Here is a 15,862-nt window from a genome sequence, read left to right as displayed (position 1 = left end):
GTTAATATGATGAAACCTTTCCAAAATATCCTATCCCATCCTTGTAAACATATGTCATGCGGGGAGTCATGTGGGAGACCCTGCTCGCTGCGCCATGTGTCATGCGGGGTGTCATGCGGCGTCTCTGGTCCCGCTCCCCACATAAGAACGCAGGCTATGGTGAGGCCATAAAGGAACACCCACGGAGACATAGGTAGGGGAGTCATACCATTATATTCTCGCTGGCGGCTGGGTTGGACACACAGGAAGCAGGAGCCACACTGTTCGCAACCCGCCGTCCTAACTGCAACCTGCTCTTGCTAGCTCAGCCACCATCTTCTTACTAGCCCCCCATTTTTGCTGCTAGTGTAGCCACGGCAGTTATGTTAGTGGCCAATCGCTCACTGGTTACAGCTGACGGCCCACTAACCACAGCTGATGGCCATCCAATCACAGTCGATGGCCGTTTACTACCCGAGTGAGCACCTTTCCATGTGAGGGCGAGAGCCTGGAAACTGCACTCCTGGCTCTGTACCCACATGTACTTTCTTAAAAGGATTATTTTGTTGTTGTTAATAATTTTAAAACTACCTTTTTAAAAAAAAGCTTCTGAATGATGTTTTAAAAATGTGTTCCAAAGGTAATTGACTCTGATGAGAACGATATATTAGAAGCACCCTTGAAGATTTGCCATAATACTCCAGCTTTAAAGATGTGACTAATGATGTTACTGAAATCAGTAAAGCCACTGTGCAGCTGCAGTTGTCATCTACTTAATTCATTTCCAGCAGGAACAGGTGTGTGTGAGAGCGATAAAGTGAGGGATCCCAAACTACTCTGATTAATGAGGTTACAGAATTGTGTATGCAAATCATACTCCACAGCACTATAGGAACCTGGTATTTCCAGAGTCTTCCATTTGTCTTTAAAACAGATACTTGTAAATCAGAAAGACTGCAGGCTCACTAGATTGTCTGAACCCTTTTGATAGCCATTGATGAAATTAATATAAATCAACTTCTCTGAACTGTGATTAGAAACAGCTTTCTGCAAGAACAGAATAGTCTTTGACTATGCTTGGGATTACCAGTGCCATCTGCTTATCTCACCAGGTTATGTATCTTTCGTGATTAACAGACAAATTGCACCACTTCCTGGCAGGACAGCAGCACTGTACACCTCGGAGAGAACCATGTGTACTGTGGTCCAAGGGGCTGCTGTTCACATAGAGATGATGCAACACCTGGTATTGTTACCAGGGCACTTCGTGTAGAGATTTCAAGCTCAAAACTTTTTCTTCTGTGTATTGCTGTAAGTATCTTTCTAAACAAAAGTTAGTTGACAAAAGTAGAGGGAAAGTCTCTGTTTAGATTGGTGTCCCCAATGGGACCGAATTCTTAGAAAGATTACATCTTGTCTGTTCTAAGTTGTTTTCTTTTTTTTTCTAGTGCCCTGAGAAAGAAGAACATGGGAGAGATGCACAGGGATTTTTAATTCCTGTCCAAAGAATTTCATGGCACTTCAGTTGTAATATGTACTTGTTCTCTTTCACCAAACTTTAAGTAGCCTGGCAGAATAAGTACCTGAAAGCCTCTGATAAGATGGCATGAGCAGAGCTGATGCAATCTATCTCGTGTACATCTTTCACATTAGGGTTATTCCACCTTTTCTAGGAGGAAGTAGTTGCTAACAGAAGCAGTTGCTAATTCTAGCCATAATGTGAGATCCTTAGGATGAGGTAGGGTAAAACCTTCTCTAACCAAATCATAAGTGTACCGGAATCCCGAAGGCTGCCAAGTCCTAGAGAGTTGTTGATTTGTACATTTTGGCAGGGATTGTTGGCTGCCCCACAACGTTTCTCTTCTTCTGTAGTAATAAACTTCTCAATTTTTAGACTTGGTTGCTCAAAATCACACAGTATGCTTGTCAGCTTCTCTTGAATCCAAGAGAACATGTGACTAGGATCCACACAATAGGATGCATGTGAAAGTGTCACATGGCAGCTTCTGGGAACCTACTTTAAGAGTCAGATGATGCCCGTTTCTTTTTTGTCCATTCCTCCATCTTGCTTCCTGGAACGCAGATGTGATGGCTGGAGTTTGACCCACTATTTTGGACTGCGAGGACAAAGGTCATGCCCTAAGGATAGCAGAATGGAGGGTTATAAAGAGCTTGGTCCCTGAGGACCTCATGAAGCAGAGTTAATGCTCTCTTCCAACAGTCATTTATATGAGAAAGAAATCAACTCCTATCATGGTTCCTATAGGTCTTTAAATATTCACAGCTAACCCTAATCCCAATTAATGCAGGTGGGGTCCAAGAATTAGTGGGGAGATATGTATTTGTTTTTTGTTTTGTTTTTCTTAGTATCATAGGTAAGTCTGCTGCACAGGCAGTTTTGAGACTCTAGTCTCATTAAATAGGATTTCTTGTTGTTTTTATACGGGGAACAGGATTTTATTGGGGAACAGTGTGTACTTCCAGGACTTTTTTTTTTTCCAAGTCAAGTTGTTGTCCTTACAATCTTAGTTGTGGAGGGCACAGCTCAGCTCCAGGTCCAGTTGCCGTTGCTAGTTGCAGGGGGCACAGCCCACTATCCCTTGCTGGAGTCGAACCAGCAACCTTGTGGTTGAGAGCCCACTGGCCCATGTGGTAATCCAACCGGCAGCCTTCGGAGTTAGGAGCACAGAGCTCCAACCTCCTGAGCAACTGGGCTGGCTCCGGATTTCTTGTTTTAAGAAAAAAATTTTTTTTTGCCAGTGTGATATGTTTTTCAACTCCATGTTGAATTGCTCATAAATTTTTATGTTATGTTTCACATTTAATTGTTGTCGGCAGTTCATGGAGACATCAGTAAGAACCTGAGAATAGGAGTTTAAATCAATATTTAGTAGAGAACAGTCTCACAGGCCTACTTGAACCTCAAATTGACTCCTACTTAGAGATAAAAAACAGTCACAAAAAAAGTGTGTATTATTAGAAGAAAAGGTGGTCAACAATGGCACAAAGGAAAAGAAGAGCAATTCGAGAAGCAGAATCTCTCAGCACCGACCAAACAGAAGTGCTGAATTTGGGGTGCACCAAGCTTCTGCTCACTAGATCAGAGATCTCCAAAATGAGGTGCCTCCACCCATGACAGTGTGAAAGACGATCTATACAGGTGCAGAAAGAAAATATTTAGAACTACTCTTAGTAGCTATTTTTGTCTAAAAATAAGAAATTAATCTTTCATATACATATGGACACTGTTGTTCTCACCAGGTTGCATCTCAGCCAAATGTCAGGAATGGAGTTTCCTGAAGGAAGAGGGCAAATTCCAAAATGCAGAGAGGTTGACAGCGGCCTCCTCCCTCTTACATTTGCTTTCAGCATATTGAGAAATATTGCACATTATGTATGTTGGGGGAAGCAGATATTTGGACTAAATTATTAAATCAAATTAAATGAACCCTCACAAAGATTCCTTGAAAGGAAGCACAGTTGAAGTTAATACAAATAATGCAAACAAGGGTGAGCAACAAAAAAATGGCAGAGCTGGTAGTTCTGGTGTCAGCTTTTGTCAGCTGCATTGCAAGGTAGGATGAGTTAGTCAGATCTGGCAAGAAGTTGGCCAAGAAATTTTGAAATTATCAAGAAGATTATTAAAAATATTAATTTATAACCTACCATTCATGATGAAGTTAACAGTATGCAATCATCACCTATTAGCAAAATATTTTAATATTTTGTGTATTTCATTATGTCATCTTTTACAAATTTCTATTTTATTGTGTTTTATCATGTACACATGTATGTCAATATGATGGTAAAAATATTTACTTTATAAACATCTTACATACGAGTATTAGAGATGGACACTACAAATTTATGTGATGTACTACCCAGATCCTCTTTTAATAATGAAAGATTTATTCTCCCTGCTGCCAGGACGACTGCCAGAAAATGGCCTTTGGGAACTGCCTTGGTCAAGATCACATCTTCTTCCAAAGGTACCCTGCATCCAATGACTGTTCAATGCAGGAGTGTAAGTGTGTGATCGTCCTGTTATAACTTTGAAGGGCTGACATCTTTAGAGCTCCCAGTGACATAGGGCTGAGGTATCGCATTGCGACTGCTCCCTCTGCTCAGTCCTGCTTCCTTCCCCTCTTTTTCACAGGTGTTGATCCCAAGAGCACTCCCTAAACATTCTGCACACTAATGTCCATCTTAGAGTCTGCTTCCCAGTGAATCCAAACTACAACAATGGAGATGCAAAATGAACACTGTTTAGAAACAGGTGGCCCACATGCTATCAGCTCTCTGGCATTTAAGAGACTTCTTTTGATCTCACATGTCATCAATTTTTATAAATAGTCTATGTGCGCTAGAAAAGAATGTGCCCTCTCTGTTTGATGAATATGGGATTCTAATATCAAGCTTGTTAATTATGTTAGTAAAGTTAGTCAAGCCTTGATGATATTTTATCTGTAGTTCTGCTTCCTCCTCCTGTGATAAGGGTCAATTACCCATGCCTGGGTGGTGGCTCGTTTCCTTAGCGCAAAAAGCTGGAAGGGACTGAGTGGCACATCTTGCTTAAAAAAGGCTCTTACTACGTCCCTGTGGAAGCATTTCCCCTCTAGGAACCAGGACTTCTACATCTCAGAGTGTTAGTTGCTGGTACAAGAAGCAAAATTTCCCCAAAAGGTCAATGGCAGTGATGATAAATGGGGCCACTTGTAGCTTCACTCTTTGGTTCCTATAACCCTGTATTTTAACTATTAGGAACATAACATCATATATATATATATATATATATATATATATATATATATATATATATATATATATATATATAATGGTTATATATATATATATAGTATATATATAATGGTTATCAATTTGGGGTGTAAACTGAATCCCGAAGGATGGTATCCCATCCTCACAGGATATTATCTTCAAGCTGGCACATCAGTGGTACCATCAAAGAGATAGTCCGTTTCTCTGTTAGGAAAGCTAGTAGTTCTGGGTGGCGTAGTATGTGGTCAGAGGAGGGAATTTGTGATCATATGCTCACCTCTTGACCATGTTTGTTTTAAAGTGTGACCTTTGGTCTGAGGCAATATTATGCAGGCTCTTGTGTCACTGGCTCAGATCTTCTCTAGGTCCTTGGAAAAGGAAGCCCTGCAATCAGGAAAAGAAAACTCACACATGGAATATATGTTAATCACAGTCAAGATAATCACTGAGGTGCTGACCAAAGAATTCTCATGTAATTGACTTATTACCAAGTGGTTGGTTGGTTTCCTTGAAGGATAATACAGTGTCTGAGCAAGTTGTACATTCAGCAACTAGATCAGCCTTAGAGAGTAGGAGTCCATTCTGTTGAGCTCAGGCTGCCAACCCTTCAACCAAGCCTGCTCTATTCATGGGCCGTTTGTGCCAGGCTGAAGTAGGCAATGATAGTGTCTGGTTGATGTCAGCTAGCTTGGCCACTCTGTCTACCTGGTTGCTTAATTCATCTGTGGTAGATGTTTTCTGGATGGCATTAACATTGATGCACAGCTCTTCACACTTCGTTTCCACTTGCCTAGATCCATCCTTCAATTGCCTGGTTCCTGCTCTTCTCTATCTTCCAATATTTCTCTTTCCAGGCCCTGACCAATCATCCAAGCTGTTTGTCATTGCCTGTGTATTCTCACCTCCAGCCACTTCTCTGAGCCTTTTGATTCCTTCTTCCACCATCAGCCATGGCAGTTCCGGCATTTCTACTTCACTAAGTATGCCATCACTTTCTCTAAGCCTCCAAGAGCCAACCTAGCAGTATGTTAGTAATGTGTCCTAGAGTCTTTGCCTAGGTGCTAAATCCTGTGTCAGAGAGAGTGTTTCCATATCAACAAACTCTCCCTACCAAAGTTTCTGTTCTGTGTCCCTTGATCCAGCATGCTAAGCGTCCACTCCCAAACATACTCTCCCCAGCTTCTGCTGCTAAGTGTTGCCTAGATCTGATAGCTCCTTGAGGATGTAAAGCCTTTTCTTCCTTAGTAGTCTCAGAACTTCCCTGAATCAGTTATTTTGTAAGTTAACTCTAACTACTGTTCTGTTGGCTAGGAGGGGAGGTATTTCCTAAACTGGGCATGTATCTTGCAAGACAGAAGCCTCTGAATTGTCTTTGAGCAAGTGGGGAGCACTAGTATTTAACAAGGAGGGGCGGGCCTCCACTGCAGGTCCAAAGCTTTCAGGGGACTCTCAGAACTTGAGATTTTCAAATCAATTGACCCAGATGTCCTCATTGCAAGTCAGAAGGTCCCACTTCTTCACAGTCAAGGCCCTAACACTGGCATAGCAGAATTGCTATGAGACTCCAATCTTCTCTGGAACTCCATTTCCCTTGTAATTAAGTCCTGGGCCTGATCCTCTGCTTTTCCTGCCCAGTGACTACAGGAGATTGGCCTCTTACATGCTGCTGGGGAAGGTCTCTGATGTTCATAGTATTCACAGTTCCTCTCACATTGGTAATGAACTACCTTCACACCTTTTATTGTGTTTCTCTAGTGTAGCCATAGCCCCCAGCAACAGCCATCTGACTCCCTGTAATTACAACTTCCTATAAACCTTTCAAATACCTGAGATATAGCTCTCATTACCTCCTACTGATATCCCATTTCAACTTCTCCACTGATGAAAGTTTTAACTTTTGCAGAGTTGCAGCATGCTAGGAGCTATCAATGCTCCACTGACCACCAGCGATGCCATTTTCATCGCCAGTTGGCTGGTTCGTGATCCCACTCCAAAATCCCATTTGGGAGTTGGCTGCCCAGGACCACTTGTGCTAACAACTGTCATAAGCCAAGTTCCCTGGGAAAAAGGCTCTGAGGTAGAGATTTCCATGCAGGAGGTCCAGGGAAGAGTGCCTTTGGGAACAATACCTGCAAAGGAGTGAAGAATGCAAGACTTAGCAGGAGTTGAACTCTGAGGCGATATAGCAGAAGCTTCATCAGACCCTTGGGGAGCTCTGAGGCTCAGACAGCCCTTCAGGGATGGCCTGAAAAGAGGCAGCGAATTAGCCTTTCTATCCCCACCTTCAGTTACTTTGATGTGGGAGGCATGGCGGAGAGCATGGCCTCGGACCAGGCATCTACCTTAGCCAAGGTCAGAATACTTGGAGGAACTCAGGTCCTTAGCTTCTTTCAGCAGCCAATACTCCCGACAGCTGAGGGAATAAGTGCCTTTGTGCTGAAAGGTGGGAATCTGGCCAGTGCACCACAGCACCCCCCACGCAGCTTCTGCCTTACAGGTCTCTGTATTGCTCTCACCACGCCTCATTCCCGCTTTGGTCAGCGATGACAAGAAGCCCCGAACTCCCAGCTATACTTTGTCACCTGGCTTCTTATCCCCATACATCTCTGTACATCTCCTGATGCCTTGCCTCCTTCATCTTTCCAAATCCTCCCCTTGAATCCTCTGGAATTCATAATTTGCATCAGCAAAATCTCCTTGAGTCTCAAAATCTTCTCTGAACATTTCTTTGTCTTCTTGGCCTAAATTCTTAGGGTCTCCAATGAATGGCTTCACCAACCAGCTTCTGAATAAATTGAGAAATCAAACAAAAAGTAACTGTGGGGGCCAAATATCACCTTTATTAGTGGTAGAGTCCAGGTTGAAGGATGTGGTTTCAGGTACATTAACTCAGTAGGCTTGATAATACTGTACCTGAGAATTAGACAGACTTTCGCACACAGCCACAGCCGCACTGCACCACAGGTCTATTCCCTTTTTTTCTGAAGCCCTTAGTTATGTAGTTTAAAATAATTCTCTATTGCATGTAAGTTGTCTCAGACCCTTTTTGGAATCATGTGAGGTATAATTAGGTGAGAGACAGAGAGAGAGAGAGAGAGAGAGAGAGAGAGAGAGAGAGAGAACTCTCAAAACCAGATAAATAGTAATAGAATAGAATATGTGTCACATACCAAATGAATAATGTAGAATATTGGTACTGGAATTCAGAGAAAGAGGTGGTCACTAAAACATTAATGCCCACTAACCTCAAGGAAGCCATCCTATTACATTTCTCTCGTCCATTCATTTCCCCACTCTTTTGAGGATTACGTCATAGAAATGGCAACATGAGGTTCATTTCCCCACTCTTTTAAATGACTATTCATACCTCCTATTCTTCCAAATTTCATCACCTCCTTCTCCATCCTCCTTCTCAGCTGATGTTCTTGCTTCCTCCACAGAGAAAATAGAAGCAATCAGAGGAGAACTTCCACAGGCACCCACCAACACATCTACCCACCTCCCTGCATCTGTGTCCATATATCCTACCTTCCCTCCTAGTTCTGTGAATGAACTCTCTGGTGCCTGTCAAAGCCTAACTCCTCCACGATGCTCTAGATACAGCCCGTCACCCACACAAATACTCGCTCCCAGTAATCCTCTCCTCCTTCTGCTTCAACTTTCCAATCAGCATATAAACAAGCTGTCATTTTTTCCATCTTAAAAAAAAAAAAAAAGAAACTTATTTTAAAAAAATTTCTCCTATCTTAGTAAGTTTGATCCTATCTCCTCTTCTAGTTACCAGTGATTTTCTTTCCTTCGTAGTGAAACTTCTATATTGATTATTCTCATTGTTTCCTATTACTTTCCTCTCATGCTCTCTTGAGCCTATTCCAATCAGGCTGGCATCCTCACCACTCTACCAATATGGCTTTTGTCAAGGTCGCCAATGAATCTTTTCTTGCTGAGTTCAATGGTCAATTCCTGGTTCTCATCCTACTTGACTCATCAATCATTCCCTCTTGCTTAAAAAGCTTGCTTCACCTGATTCAGGATACTACGCTCTCTTGATTTCCTTCACCTCACTTCTTAGTCTCCACTGCTGGTTCTTTATCTCCCTCACCTCTAAATGGTGGAAGGCCCCAGGGCTCACTCTTTAAACCTCTTCTTTTGCCTACATACACCTGCTCCCTTGGTGATCTCATTTAGCTTCACAGCTTTAAATATCATCTACACACTGGAGACTCCTAAATTCACACCTTCAGCCTGGACCTCTCTCCTGTTCAACTGTCTACTGGACATTTACATTTGGATGTCTGATGGTTATCTAAAACTTAACATGTTTAAAATTGAGCTCTTGATATCCTGCCAGTCTCCTCAAACACAAGTTTCTCCTGTAACTTGCCCCATTCTCAGTAAATAGCAGTTTCATCCCGTCAGTTTCTTAGGCCATAAACCTTAGTGTCATTCTTGACTCTTCTCTTTACGTCACTCTCCACATCTAATCCATTGGCAAATCTTGGTGGCTCTGCCTGCAAATATATTCAGAATGCAACCACGTATCACTGCCTCCTCTGCTATCACCTGGTTTAAAGTATCTCCCTCATAAGGCCGTAGCATCTTAACTGGACTCCCAGCTTCATCCTTTGTTTTACTATGGCCTTAGAAACACAATAGCAGAGCAACTCTTCTTTTCAAAATTATCCAGTGGTTTCCCATCTTATTTAGAATAAAAACAAGACTCTTTACAATGCCAAGGCCTTATGGGATCTAGCTTCACTATCTCTCTGACCTCATCTGTTATTTCTCTGCTTGGATCATTTTGCTCCAGCCAACCTGGTCTCCTGGGTGTTCCTTGAATATGCCAGGCAAATCCTGCCCCAGGGCCTTTGCACTTGCTATTATGTCTATCTTAAACTTATTTTTCTCTGTTATCTGCATAGTTTGCTCGCTCCCTTTTCCCCTTATGTTTTAATGTCACCTTGTTAGGAGGTCCTCCCCTGACTACCCATATACAATAGCAACCGTTCCCTTCCCCATGCTTCCTATCTCCTTGACCTTGCATTTTCTCCATAGCATAATAACTGTCTGTCATATTACATATTTGTTTATTTGCTTTTTTTCTGTGCCCCCTCCTCAAATGTAACCTCATTGAAAGCAGGCATTTTGGATATTTTGTCTGTTGTGTCTGAAACCTAGACCAGTCCCTGGTACATAGGAGATGTTCAATGTATTTGTTGAAGAAATAAAAAATCTTAATTTACCCTTTGTCTGAGACTAACAATTCTAAAATATCACACCTTGTGTTCTGCATGCTGGAGATTAGCTCAAGCTAGCTTAAAAAGACCAGAGGAAAGTGGTGGAAAGATTGCTCATCCATTGTTTAAAAACTATGTAGCATAGTTTAACATAGGTAGTGTAAAAACTAAATTTCCATTGGTAACCTAGCTTCAGGTTACCAATCCATCCCTAAATATAGAACACATTATCCAATGAAATTTTTCCTGATTTGTGACTTACATTAAAAAAAAAACCACTTACAAAGAACTGAAAATAAAATACATTTTGTTGTACAATGAACAAATTCTCTTTATTTAAGACAATAACATTACATAAAAAGAAAATTTAAGAATACTGTTTGATATTCGAATGTATTCTGAACTTGCAGAATATATAACTTTTGCTATATCCCTACATTTTCAGTTATACAACTGGTCCTTGATAATATCTCTTAATTTAAACTCTTATGTCCAAAAGTGGAAGAAACTCTAAGTAAAATTTAAACAAATCATTCTAAGAGCTGGGTATATTGAGAGTAGGTTTTTGCTGCACTCCCCACTAGATGGTGCCACTAAGAAGTTTTCTTTAAAATTCCAGTTTGGGGGTCCACTTTTAACTAAGCAATAGAATATAATTCATATGTTACTGATGATTGTCTAATAACATTTGTTTTTGTAACTTTAAACAAAATGTTCTGTGGGCTCCGAGAGCTCGTGTATGGATGCGATGTGGGTCAGTTTCATAAATAATAGGCAATCTGAGTAGACGGAAATTGGAGACAGAATTTCAACTGCAACAGCATTTGAAATTATTAAATTTCCAGTGATCATCATGTATTTGGCTTCCAATAACCTTTTCCAGACTTAAAAGATTACGTAAGATGTGCATAATTTTCTTGTGGACCTTGTTCAGTCTACAAGAGTGAGCATTATAATACCGTTTCAATTTAAAAACCCAATTGCTTATTCTTAAGTGGTTCATGAAAAGCCAGCTTTATTAATTCTTTAAAATATGGGCAAGAGTTTTTAAAACGATAATTGAACAGTTGGATTTACATCCTTTATACAAAGATATTTTGTCTTTTAGATAGAAACTTAAGGATTTTTTCAGTGTGTAATATAGACTCTATACCAATGTAATAGTATTAGCTGTTGGCAAACTATAACAATTAGTCTGCTTGAACATTTCCTAAAGCCACTAATTTCAATGGGAAAACAAAATGGATATCTGTAGTCAGATCCTATAATTTGCTATGGATTTGAGGATTTTATGGAAATTTGAGAGTCAAAGGCCTCTTATTTTATCTTCTGTGGAAATGGAATCTTGCTGTGAAATAGCCATTACATTTTCTTTTCTAGATTAAATTTCAGCTCCTTTACCTTTTATACATTGATTCTATTTTCTATATTTTAATCATTTTTTCCAGCTTTCTTGAGATATAATTGTGTAGGTTTAACATTGTGTAAGTTTAGGTTGCACGATGTGATATAGTTAGTATATTGTGAACCGATTACCACAATAATGTTAGTTAGCATATCCATTACGTCATATAATTACTGTGTGTGTGTGTGTGTGTGTGTGTGTGTGTGTGTGTGTGAGCACGTGCACATAGGTGTGTATGTTGAAAACATTTAGGATCTACTGCTTACCAACTTTCAAGTATGTGTAGAATATAGTATTGTTAATTATGGTCATCATGCGGTCTGTTAGATCCCCAGAACATATTAATCTTACAACTGGACGTTTGTACCCTTTGACCACCTTGCCACTTCCTCATCCCCAGCGCCTGGCAACCACCAACCTACTCTGCTTCTATCAGTTTGGATTTTTTCAGATTCCACATATAAGTGAAATCATATAGTATTTGTCTTTCTGTGACTGACATTTTTACTTAGCATAATGCCCTAGAGTTTCATCCATGTTGTTCTGAATGATAGGATTTAATCATCATTGTTTCATTCTCCTAGTGTTCCCAGAATTTGGATGAGAAAAGGGAAGGCTCCATTTACATAATCATTTGCCTAATCACCTAGATTTATTTGCATGAATTATAAATCTAGCTGAGCAAATGAGAGGCAGACCCAACGAAGAGAGAAGAAGAACCTGGAGTGGGGGTTGGGACTTCACAAAGATCTTCAGGGACTTCATTTAGGAAGAAGGGAAACTGGGATGGCATCATGCAGCCAGAAGAGTAGACCTCTGGGCTTGAGGGCATGGAAGCTGCGGGAGGATACAGACCATGAGATTGTGACTGGAAGAGCAGAAGGGGAAAGGAAGGCAGGCGTCATGAGCAAAACTCAATGCACTTCTTTCTCCTTTTCTCTGCAGCTGGTGTTCCCACTTCCTGGTGCCTCAGCCTGGAGATGGGGCAAGTGGGACTGGGGGCAGGGGATCAGCAGCTGTCCCGCCAGGCTGCTGGCAGGGGAGCAGCTTCAGCACACAGACCCCTTTCTTCTTCCTTGGAAGCAATGGGAAGCTGCTGTAAGTGCAGCGTTGTTTCCCAGTCTCTCCATGCCCTAGTTACAGTGGGAAGGCTCTGTGTGGCAATCTGTCTCCCATGCCTGGGCAGGGCTGGGCCAGAGGACAACACAAAGAAAAATAATCCCAGCATGTTAGCGCCCTCTTTTAACTCTTGTGGAGTTAGGCACCTTGGCAGGGCTAGCCCAGGTCCCAGGGCTAGGGGCTTGCTAAGCAGGAGGAGGCAACCTGGGGAGGGATGTTGAGCTGATGGTCCAGGGTCATTGGTTTCTTTGCCTCTACAATAGTTAGTAGAATAATTAGAGCAGGAGTTGTCAAACTTTTAAGACTACACCTTTTTTGGTAGGGAAGGAGAGGGAGAGGGAGAGGCAGAGGCAGAAGGAGAGGGAGAGGGAGACAGCAAGAATGCACCCTGAATATGCCTTAATATATGCATGACAATAATCGCTGACTTCATCATAGAAAAACTTGCACAGCGCTTACTATTGCAGAGCATTGTTCTAATATTCTGCAGGTATTAACTCATTTAATTCTCACACCAACACTGTGGATCTGTATTATTATTATTATCTCAATTTTACAGATGAGGAAACTGAAGCACAGAATGGGGTTTTTTTCCCCCAAGGACACATAGAGGCAAACCCAAGTTTTTAACCCAGGCAGTCTGACCCCAGAGTCTATGCTCGTAATTATTATGCATTTAACATGTACTTATTTATAGTAATCACATACATATGCCACCGTAATAATATATACCTTATGAAACATAGACATACCTGGACATTTGAAATGGTGAGGGTCAAAATAAATACAAATAGAACTTCTGATATATTCTTCCTTTATCCCAATGGATCGCTGTATAATCCCTCATTTTAGAGACCACTTTTTGAGAATTTGGAGCCCTAGGGAAAGAGGCCAGCCAGGACAGTCTCAGGGAACACGAGCTCTCCCACTGCACCAGTAATACAATGGGCTTCCACCCCTTTCAAGCATCAGTGGCCCTTTCAATGTAAAAGTTTGGCAAGTGCTTTTATAAGAGTTGTACCCTTCGTATCTATTGATTGAGAAAGGACACAATAATTAAAGCTATTAAGTAAAACTTGTGCTTTTAAATTACTTTATTTTATTAACTACAACAGCATTTACCTGATGTAGAAAACACTCCACACATATGCAAGTCACAGTAATTTTTCAGTCTACATACAATAATTGGTATACATATGGATTTGCCTGCCTCAGGCCCTGGGTGTGCACAAGTTTTGTAGATGTTGAGATCTGCTGGTATAGTGGAAAGAGTCTGGGTTCAGGAAGCAGCCAGAACTGGATTTGAATTCTAGTTCTATGTGTGTAACCTGGGATAAGTAACAAAACTTTCTGAACCAGAGTTCCCTCATTTGTGAAATAATGATAACACAACCTTGCCTGTTTCTTGAAAGGAGAACTATGCTATATGAGAAGTCTCTGGTACAGATTGGCACAATAGATGATAGTTATTGTATTATCCTCAGAAACAGATCTGTCCTGAAGCTATTGAAGCTTAAAATTCAGGGTTCGGCACTTGCTCTGGTACTTTCTAATACTTGGGGAAGACTCTAGCAACTTTTTGGATTTGTAATTCTGTATTCTCTTTCATAAAGACAGCCCCTAAAATTATATATATTAGGTTGGTGCAAAAGTAATCGCGATTTAACAGTTTTAAAATAATTTCAACAACCGCAATTACTTTTGCACCAACCTAATATTTCAGGCTCACATTGGTTTGTTCCCAATACCATCACACAACCTTTTGACTCTAAGGGGAGTGCCTGAAGAGTGAGGTACTATAATGCCAATTGAAGGGCCCACCCCTCTGGTTAGGAGTAAAGGCAAACAAGTGATGTGGGTGCCTGTGAATTACTGAGGCACCAGGCAAAGCCAGCTCCCAGAGTTCAAACCGTTACCCTCCAAGAAGATGTGTAAGCGATACCACTAAGCATCCAGCCTTCTGGGGGTGGAGGTGTGGAGGGGGAGGCACTGAGAGGGAGCTGAGAAGCTTCCTGACTCCCTTAAGCTCTGCATAGCAACCATATCAGCAGGGGTGCAATTCCCCACCTGCCTAGTCAGACTCAGAATTCAGATGATGTCTTAGTTGTGCTCTGAATAACATCCTGAACTGATGGTTCTCAACTCTGGCTGCACAGGCAAATCAATGTGGGGAGCTTCGGAAAAAAAACTGACACTTGGGCCCACCCTGAGACCCCAACTTATTTGGGTTTGGGGTGGGGGTGGGGGCGGACCCTGGCATTTTCACAAGTTCCTTAGAAGATTCCATTGTGCAGACAGCGCTGACAACCACTGTCAACATTAGTATGAGCAGCTTCAGTGGGACAAACAGTGATGTCATGCTAGGAGTCAGGGGTGGGTGAAACGGCAGCAGATGGCACGAACTTTTCTTAGGACAACTGGGAGCCAGGCACTGTGCTAGGAACCAAGATGCCTAAGAGCTAGGGCTGTCTGCAGCCCATAAGGAATTTACACCCTAGTCGGAGAGAAAAGCACAGGCTGCTATGATGCTTGGGAGAAAGGTTTTGGTTCAATTAGGATGTGTCAAGGTAGGCTTCCTGGATGCATTACCCAAGTCATAAAGAATAAAGTAACTATCCAGATGAATAAGGGAAAAGGGAAGAGTGGTCCAGACCTAAGGAACTGTTCTCGCCCAAAGGCTTGGAGCTATGAACTGCACTGCAAGGCTGTGATGGTTAATTTTATGTGTCAACTTGACTGGGGCATGGGGTGCCCTGATATTTGGTTAAACCTTATTTCTGGGTGTGTCTGTGAGGTTGTTTCTGGATGAGATTAACACTTGAATTGGCAGACTGAATAAAGCAGATTGCCCTCCCCATGTCGGTGGGCCTCCCCCATTGGAGGCCTGCATAGAATAAAAAGGCAGAATTCTCTCACTCTGCCTCATTGTCTTGGAGCTGAGGTTTTGGTCTCTCCTGCTTTCAGATTTGCGCTTTGACTGGAAATGGACCATCAGTTGTCCCGGGTCTGGACTTCTCAGCGTCCATAATTGTGTGAGCTAATTTCTTATCAACTATCTCTTTATATATTGGTTCTGTTTCCCTGGAGAACACTGACTAATACAGAAGGTATATTGGTAGGGGTTCAGTTGTGCTAATGACATGAAGTTTGGGATAACTAGAGAAAAAAGAAGTGAGGCAATGAGCATTCATCGGGTGCTGGGAAGGGTAGGAGCACGTGGGACCATTGGGTAGGCGGAAGGCAGCTGGCAGGGGCAGCTGGACTGGCCAGAGCTGTGCCTGATGAGCAGTCCCTGCGAACAGAGGGAGATGGCTCAGCTGGCAGCGTGACCAGGGAGAACCATAAA

This window comes from Rhinolophus sinicus, linkage group LG01 (genome assembly GCF_036562045.2).
Source record: "Rhinolophus sinicus isolate RSC01 linkage group LG01, ASM3656204v1, whole genome shotgun sequence".
Taxonomy (NCBI): domain Eukaryota; kingdom Metazoa; phylum Chordata; class Mammalia; order Chiroptera; family Rhinolophidae; genus Rhinolophus; species Rhinolophus sinicus.
The sequence above is the reverse complement of the archived record's forward strand: the minus strand, read 5'-3'. Positions refer to the sequence as shown.